The sequence below is a fragment of the Lolium perenne genome, chromosome 2 (assembly GCF_019359855.2).
Source record: "Lolium perenne isolate Kyuss_39 chromosome 2, Kyuss_2.0, whole genome shotgun sequence".
Taxonomy (NCBI): domain Eukaryota; kingdom Viridiplantae; phylum Streptophyta; class Magnoliopsida; order Poales; family Poaceae; genus Lolium; species Lolium perenne.
The window spans coordinates 94211666-94219909 of NC_067245.2; the positions used below are offsets into that span (position 1 = coordinate 94211666).

The 8244-nt window shown below is 45.8% G+C and overlaps 1 long non-coding RNA gene across 2 annotated transcripts; it reads right to left on the bottom strand.

Annotated features, from left to right (window-relative positions):
- Positions 1 to 2905: 2905 nt before the first annotated feature.
- On the bottom strand, positions 2906 to 6935 carry LOC139836029 (uncharacterized). 2 transcript variants are annotated; one of them, XR_011751777.1, is made up of 4 exons: positions 6848 to 6935; positions 4387 to 4565; positions 4009 to 4087; positions 2906 to 3618 (listed from the first exon to the last, which is right to left on the bottom strand). It is a non-coding gene; the product is annotated as an uncharacterized lncRNA (long non-coding RNA). The 2 variants fall into 2 exon arrangements; XR_011751775.1 differs by lacking the exon at positions 6848 to 6935 and having other exon boundaries at positions 4387 to 6446.
- Between the last annotated feature and the right edge of the window lie 1309 nt (positions 6936 to 8244).

The window sequence follows — 8244 nt, forward strand, 5'->3', positions numbered from 1 at the left end:
CCGCTACAGACGACGGCCGCTGGATCGCCGGATAGCCACCCGCCCGGCCGCCCGCCCCCTCGCGCTAAAAACGAAGACTCTCAGCCTCACAGGCCAAATCATTCTCATGTATATGAGATCAGATAAGCCATGCGCCCATGCGTAATTAATTAAGAGGTCCTTTTGGTACCCAGCATTTCGTAGCAGGATTTCGTTTCGTTCGAATTGAGATTCCAATACCAATGACTATTGTAATTGAAATAAACTTCACTATGGAATTGCTACATAATAAAAACATGATCTTTTCAAAAGAAAAGATGCATGCCAGCATTAGATGAATTGCAACACACAATAACACTCATAACTTCTTGAGCACACAACACAAATTCACATACTAAACAAATAGATTATCTCATCTTCTTCATCATAAGTAGAATCATAATGTTGGAATATTTACATCAATACATCACCAATGAATATCAGAGAGATCTTAATTTGCTTGAGAACACACCTTTTCTTAATTCTTTGAGGCAATGCCATAAGAACTTGAACTTGCTATTATCTGCAACAAGAACATCGTAGATTTCTAATTGCACACAAGAGGACTTGATATGCTTAGCTAGAAAGGAACTTGTTAATCAGCAATCCAAATTGATAATAGTGATCAAAAACTATCTTTGTCGAGTTTGCATCTTTATTTGTGGTACTATAAATAATCAAGACAGAATTTTCAGTGCATAAACCAATAGTAACAACGATAAAATGCAAACTATTATATACTAAAAGCAATATACTAATGGGACGGCCACCGCCAGTGTAATATCCCAGGTAATGGGGTTACAAAAATAGAGGAAACAGATGTGTGCATTGCATTCATGCATAGAAAATCTGGGGAATTTTCGCGCTTTAAAGTAAAACAATCCAAGAATCAAGTTTCACTTGACCTTGGTGGAATTGAAGTAGCTCATCAAGTCAAGCGCTATAAACCTCAATGTGACTTTGTTAAAACCTTGTTTTGGGTAGAGATGATTTGATCTCAAGGGTTAGATCAAATGGAATTACAACCAACACAATAACTTATTAATCAAGGATCAATTACTTGATCTTATTAAAGATCATAATATGTTAATCCTTGCCATAACATAAGAACATCTATTCAAGTACAAACCAAGTAACAATAAAATGGAGAAACCATTCTTGACTATTGATACGTCTCCGACGTATCGATAATTTCTTATGTTCCATGCCACATTATTGATGTTATCTACATATTTTATGCACACTTTATGTCATATTCGTGCATTTTCTGGAACTAACCTATTAACAAGATGCCGAAGTGCCGATTCTTTGTTTTACGCTGTTTTTGGTTTCAGAAATCCTAGTAACGAAATATTCTCGGAATTGGACGAAATCAACGCCCAGGGTCCTATTTTGCCACGAAGCTTCCAGAAGTCCGAAGAGGAGACGAAGTGGGGCCACGAGGTGCCCAAACCATAGGGCGGCGCGGCCCCCCCCCCTTGGCCGCGCGGCCCTGTGGTGTGGGGCCCTCGTGCCGCCTCCTGACCTGCCCTTCCGCTTACTTAAAGCCTCCGTTGCGAAAACCCCAGTACCGAGAGCCACGATACGGAAAACCTTCCAGAGACGCCACCGCCGCCGCCGCCGATCCCATCTCGGGGGATCCAGGAGATCGCCTCCGGCACCCTGCCGGAGAGGGGAATCATCTCCCGGAGGACTCTACGCCGCCATGGTCGCCTCCGGAGTGATGTGTGAGTAGTCTACCCCTGGACTATGGGTCCATAGCAGTAGCTAGATGGTTGTCTTCTCCCCATTGTGCTATCATTGTCGGATCTTGTGAGCTGCATAACATGATCAACATCATCTATCTGTAATTCTATATGTTGCGTTTGTTGGGATCCGATGAATAGAGAATACTTGTTATGTTGATTATCAAAGTTATATCTATGTGTTGTTTATGATCTTGCATGCTCTCCGTTACTAGTAGATGCTCTGGCCAAGTAGATGCTTGTAACTCCAAGAGGGAGTATTTATGCTCGATAGTGGGTTCATGCACGCATTGACACCGGGACAAAGGATGAAAGTTCTAAGGTTGTGTTGTGCTGTTGCCACTAGGGATAAAACATTGATGCTATGTCTAAGGATGTAGTTGTTGATTACATTACGCACCATACTTAATGCAATTGTCTGTTGCTTTGCAACTTAATACTGGAGGGGGTTCGGATGATAACCTGAAGGTGGACTTTTTAGGCATAGATGCAGTTGGATGACGGTCTATGTACTTTGTCGTAATGCCCAATTAAATCTCACTATACTCATCATGATATGTATGTGCATGGTCATGCTCTCTTTATTTGTCAATTGCCCAACTGTAATTTGTTCACCCAACATGCTTATTCTTATGGGAGAGACACCTCTAGTGAACTGTGGACCCCGGTCCAATTCTCTTTACTGAAATACAATCTACTGCAATACTTGTTCTACTGTTTTCTGCAAACAATCATCTTCCACACAATACGGTTAACTCTTTGTTACAGCAAGCCGGTGAGATTGACAACCTTCGTTGGGGCAAAGTAGTTTGGTTGTGTTGTGCAGGTTCCACGTTGGCGCCGGAATCTCTGGTGTTGCGCCGCACTACATCCCGCCGCCATCAACCTTCAACGTGCTTCTTGACTCCTACTGGTCCGATTAAACCTTGGTTTCTTACTGAGGGAAACTTGCCGCTGTGCGCATCACACCTTCCTCTTGGGGTTCCCAACGGACGTGCCAACCACACGCATCAAGCAAATTTCTGGCGCCGTTACCGGGGAGATCAAGACACGCTGCAAGGGGAGTCTCCACTTCTCAATCTCTTTACTTTGTTTTTGTCTTGCTTAGTTTTATTTACTACTCCCTCCGTCCCGAAAAAAGCTGCGCGGGGGAGAAATATTTTGAACTGTTGACCATTTTACAGAAAAACCCTTTACACTTTGAAATCAGTCCAACAAACTCCCCACAATCAGATCACGGAAACAACGCACGCAATCAGCGGCCGCGCGCGTGATCCGGCCACGATCCGGCCGCGATCCGCGCCGCACGAGCTCACCGGCACCCCTGCACGAGCTCGCCGGAGCCATGCAAGAGCTCGCCGGAGCCCTCCACTAGCTCGCCGGCGCCCTCCACGAGCTCGCCGACGCCCTCCACGAGCTCGCCGGCGCCCTCCACCAGCCGCCGCAAGCAGCTCCACCTCCGGCGGCCGTCCGCCGCTCTTCTCGCCGTCGGAGGGGCCGCCGTCCGCCGCGACCACGCGCGAGGCCCGCTGTGAGCAGCTCCATCTCCAGCCGCCGCTCCGCCCACCGTCTGAGGGGCCGCCGCGACGCCCACCGTCTGAGGGGCCGCCGCGACGCCCACCGTCTGAGGTGCCGCCGTGAGCAGCTCCACCTCCGGCCGTCGTCCGCTGCTCTGGTCGCTGTCGCAGGGGCCGCCGTCGCAGGGTCCTCCGTGCGCTCGCTGTCGCTTCAACGAACGTGGAGGCCATAGTTCTCCACCTCCTCGCCATCCGCCGCTCTTAGCCGAGTGCGTCGCCAAAAGAGGAAGGCAGGAGCTGCTGCAACTCCAGTCAATTTGTCGGGGAAGGAAAGGTACCTACAATTCCCACCAAACATGGAATTAGCTATCATGCAGGGGTAATTAATTTCCTTATTTCATAGAGCAAATATTGGCAAGCAAATTTGAGTAATATCATGCAAATTTGGGTGATTACTTTCCTTATGTACAGACTCAGTAATGAGTGATTATTTTCCTTATGTACAGACTCAATAATGGGTGATTACTTTCCTTATGTACAGACTCGGTAATGTACAGACTCAACAAATTTATGTACAGGCTCAGTAAAAGCAAATGTACAGTAACATTTAACTCATGCAAATTTGGGTGATTATAGTTTCCTTATTTACCTCATGTTGTTTCACAGAAATATATGGCAAGCAATCCCAGTGATATCATGAAAATTGGGTAATCATAGTTTCCCATTACCTGACATACTCAGTCCATTAGTTTTGGTCATCAGTTTTGGTCTTGTGTGCTGGTCCACATGGCCACCTTACCTGGCAACCTGTACAACAATTCAATTTAAGCTAAAAGCAACTGTAACAGTTCACATGTCTCAATTATGTAGAGTTGCTGATAATGCACAGTGCATTTGCATATCCATAACAAGAACATAAGAAAATGATAAGCATAGTTGTAACTTCAAGGACAACAGTGCTGAAATGCCATTTCGTTCGTAGAATGATTATCTGCTAAAGTTAATGTGACCAGAATTTTATTTGCTAAAATGAAATTGCAAATTTAAACTGGCCTGTTTGCAGATAATAACATATCAATAAGGCTGTATCTGCCTGAACTCATTACTTATCAGCTGCTCCTCGCAGGTCTGTCTTTCAGTTGCGCCTCGCCGGTCTACCTTTCAGCTGCTCCTCGCCGGTCTACCTTTCAGCTGATCAGCAAGTTCACTATGGTGCTCCCAGACCTCAACAACACCCCACTTGACCTCAACTACACTCCGCTTGACAAAGATGATGTCCACATACCTGCAGTAGAAGAGGAGATGTTGGTAGATCAAGATGAAGAAACCAATATGGAAGGAGCAACTAGTAACAACAGACACCCAAACCTAACAAATGAGCAAAGATGGGGGCTTTACTTTGCTTTAGAAGTAATCAAACAGAGAGATGGAAAAGTTGACAAGACAGACAAGCAGCTTGTTGCATGCCTATTGAAGACAAGCCTACGAACTGTCGAAACGATATGGAAACAAGCAAATGACCAGATTAAGGAAGGTCTAGAAGTTGATGTGTCGAGCAGAAAGACGGGCAATGTTGGTCGTAAGAGAAAGGACCTCGACCTCGAGAGGATTTTGATGGTCCCTCTTAACAAGAGAAAAACAATTCGATCACTATCCAGGGCCCTTGGTGTTTGTCCCTCCACATTACACAGAAGGTTCCAGTGGGGTCAGGTGAAGCGTGTCACTAACACTTTAAAGCCGTTGCTAACGGCAGCAAACATTATTCAGAGACTGAAATTTTGCGTCAGTATGCTGGATGAGAATGACAACGAGTTCACAACTTCTATGCCGTCATTCAAAGAAATGGATGACATAGTTCACATAGACGAAAAGTGGTTCCACATGACAAAAAAGAAAAACAGCTACTACCTGCTCCCCGGAGAGCCTCCACCCTTGCGTGCCGTCCAGAACAAGAACTGTATCGGTAAAGTGATGTTTCTCACTGCAGTAGCCAAGCCTAGATATGAAGGGGGAGTTGTCACTTTTGATGGCAAAATCGGCACGTGGGCTTTTGTGATGGAAACCCCAGCGGTTAAAAAGAGCAAAAACAGACCAAAAGGGACAATGATAGTGCAACCATTGAAAGTCACTCGAGAGGTTATGCGGAACTATATGTGCAACCTAGTGATACCAGCTATACAGGACAAGTGGCCAGACGAGGATGTAGGAAGAACAATTTACATACAGCAAGACAACGCGAAACCTCACATCCTACCTCATGATGAGGTTTTCCGACAAGCCGTAGCACAGACAGATCTGGACATTAGATTGTTGCAGCAACCTCCTAATAGTCCAGACATGAATGTGCTCGACTTATGTTTCTTTCCATCTTTGCAGTCCCTCACTGATACTAGAGCACCTACAAGTATCCGGGAACTGATAGAGGATGTGCAACAAGAGTACGAGAACTACAAGGTCAACATGTTATATCGAAGCTTCTTGACACTCCTGCATGTATGAGAGAGGTCATGAAAGCAGGAGGGGGAATAAAATACGAGCCCCCGCACTTGCATAAGGAACTGAAGGAGAGAGAAGGAAGGCTACCAATCGCTCTATCAATCACATCCGAGCTACTTGTAAAAACTAAAGAGCTTATAGAAAAAGGAGAGGCAAATTAGAAAGAGTATGAGTGGAATAGGAGTGTTATTGTGTTCATATGGATATTGTAGAGAAAGGAAGAGTAATGCTACTGTAGAGAAATGAGTATTGTTTTTATGTTGTAATTATGCCTAGTTATAAGGAGAAACTTCGGCTCTGTTGCTTCAAGTACTGTCATGAGGAGCTAGTGGGTTAATTTCCTAACTCTGTTCGTTATAAAGCTAATTCTTGTCAGGCTTCTTGAATTAACCCCAGTAACTATCCTGCCAATTTCTTGCATTAGTATAGAAGAGAATGTTATAACGTGCAATACCAGTTCAAGCAAATTAGCTCTAATTCAGTTTAAAGGGAAGATTGAGATATGCGGATAGCAGCTAACAAGCAAATGGACTAGAACACTGAGCTGCCAGTGGTAAACTAGGATGACAGGCATCATGTCCATATGTTTGTTTTAATGAACTAGTCTCAATGACGCAACTTCTATGTGCTCTACACTAATTTGACTGTCTATGTTTGTTGCATCCTTCTGTGGAAACTCAAAGCATTTGAGTAGCAAAGCGCAGGATATTTGGATATGCTTTAAGAATTATTGGATGTGCTCGCAGCAGCCTTTACCGTTGTCGTCTTGCAGCTTTCACACTATGTGAAATGTGACAAGTAGACAGATAAACGATACTGAAAATGGGATTATAAAGCGTAACTACCAGCTTGACAGTTAACCCTTGGTTTAAATTTGGATTCTCGGCATGCTTGGGCAGGTTAGGTGCCGCTTAAAGAACATAATGCCTAGGCGCCTAAGTTAATAATGTGGTTAAAAAAGGAGCGGGAGTTTTTTGTGTTCTAACCCTTAGCCGACATATAGAGTTTTACAAAAGAGAAAAACATAATCTCGCGGGCATCGATAAACAAGTACTCGAGCGGATGGTTTACCCAGAATGAGTCCCGAGAATGAGTCCTCGAGCGAGCCACCTTCTGGACCTTCCCTTCACCGTCGGCGGCCACTTGATGTCGACAGAGCCGTCCAAAGTTGTACTCACGAGCTTCTGAAGCTCTCTTTTTTTTTGGCAAGAACCGTGTTCTCCCGATCTGCTGACCTGTAGACGCAATTGCTTAGAAAATAAACATCGAATTTTCCATAGATCAATATCTATCAGGACATCAAGTGGGAATGAATCAGAATAGTAGACCATCAGCTAGCACAAGCTTAATCAGTAATAACAAGGTGACACAAGGCAAACCATAAGATATGTGCCTTGAGGTACCCAAACTATTCTGAATCATATGACAAACAATATACTCCAGCTTCTAAAGTTCAGTGAAGGAACTCTCAAAAGTCAAAACTGCACAGTAAAATCAAATGCGTGTACACTGCCCTTTACAATCAGGAACACACCATCGCATCAAGCATACAAATGGGAAGCAAATTGCAGATTAGTGCTCTAGGGAGGAACGGATCTGAAATTCTGAAAAGAGCAGCGAAACTGCCCCCAAACTCAGCCACGAACCCCACGACCAAGCAACAAGCAAGCGGTTGGCGCAAAAGCAGGCGTTTTCAGAAATATTTAGGCAAGCACGAGCTTAATGCAGCACGGGGAATGTCGCGAGAGACGAGACGCACGCACCTGGTGGAGGCAGGGAGTCGGTTGCCTCGCCGGAGGAGGACGCGCCGTGCGCCGAGCGGAGAAAGAAATCCCCTTCCCTTGCGTCGGCAGCTCTCCGCTCTATCTATCCGTGGCCCTGCAGCAGCGCGCGGCGGCGCAGCCTGGGAAACCAGATCATACGATTCGCGGCGGCGGCACATCGTGGGCAGACCGTCGCAGCGGCGGCGCAGCTTGTGGCACCGGTGCGGCGGAGCACCGTCGCGGCGGCCGGGCAGCAGCGGAAGGAAGACGGGTTCTCATCGCCTCGCCGCTGACCACAAAGAATCGATTTTGGATCCAAAAATTGATCCTTGCCGAGAGCATGGGCTAGGGTTTGTGGTCGGGCTGCCGGATAAAGCTTCCATGCCATGGGATCGACGAGAGGAGGAAGAAGGGTTTCCGTGAGCGCTGGTCGGGTGGCGTCGGGAGCGCGGCGGAATCGGCCAGCACCGGCGACGGGGAATCGGGATTGGGGATCGGTGGTCGCGGACAAATGTTCTCAGGTGAAAAAGCGCGAGGGGGTTTTCGCAAAAACGCCAGCGCGCAGCTTTTTACGGGACGGAGGGAGTACTTTGTTTGCTGCACTAAATCAAAATACAAAAAAATTTAGTTGCTAGTTTTACTTTATTTGCTATCTTGTTTGCTATATCAAAAACACAAAAAAATTAGTTACTTGCATTTACTTTA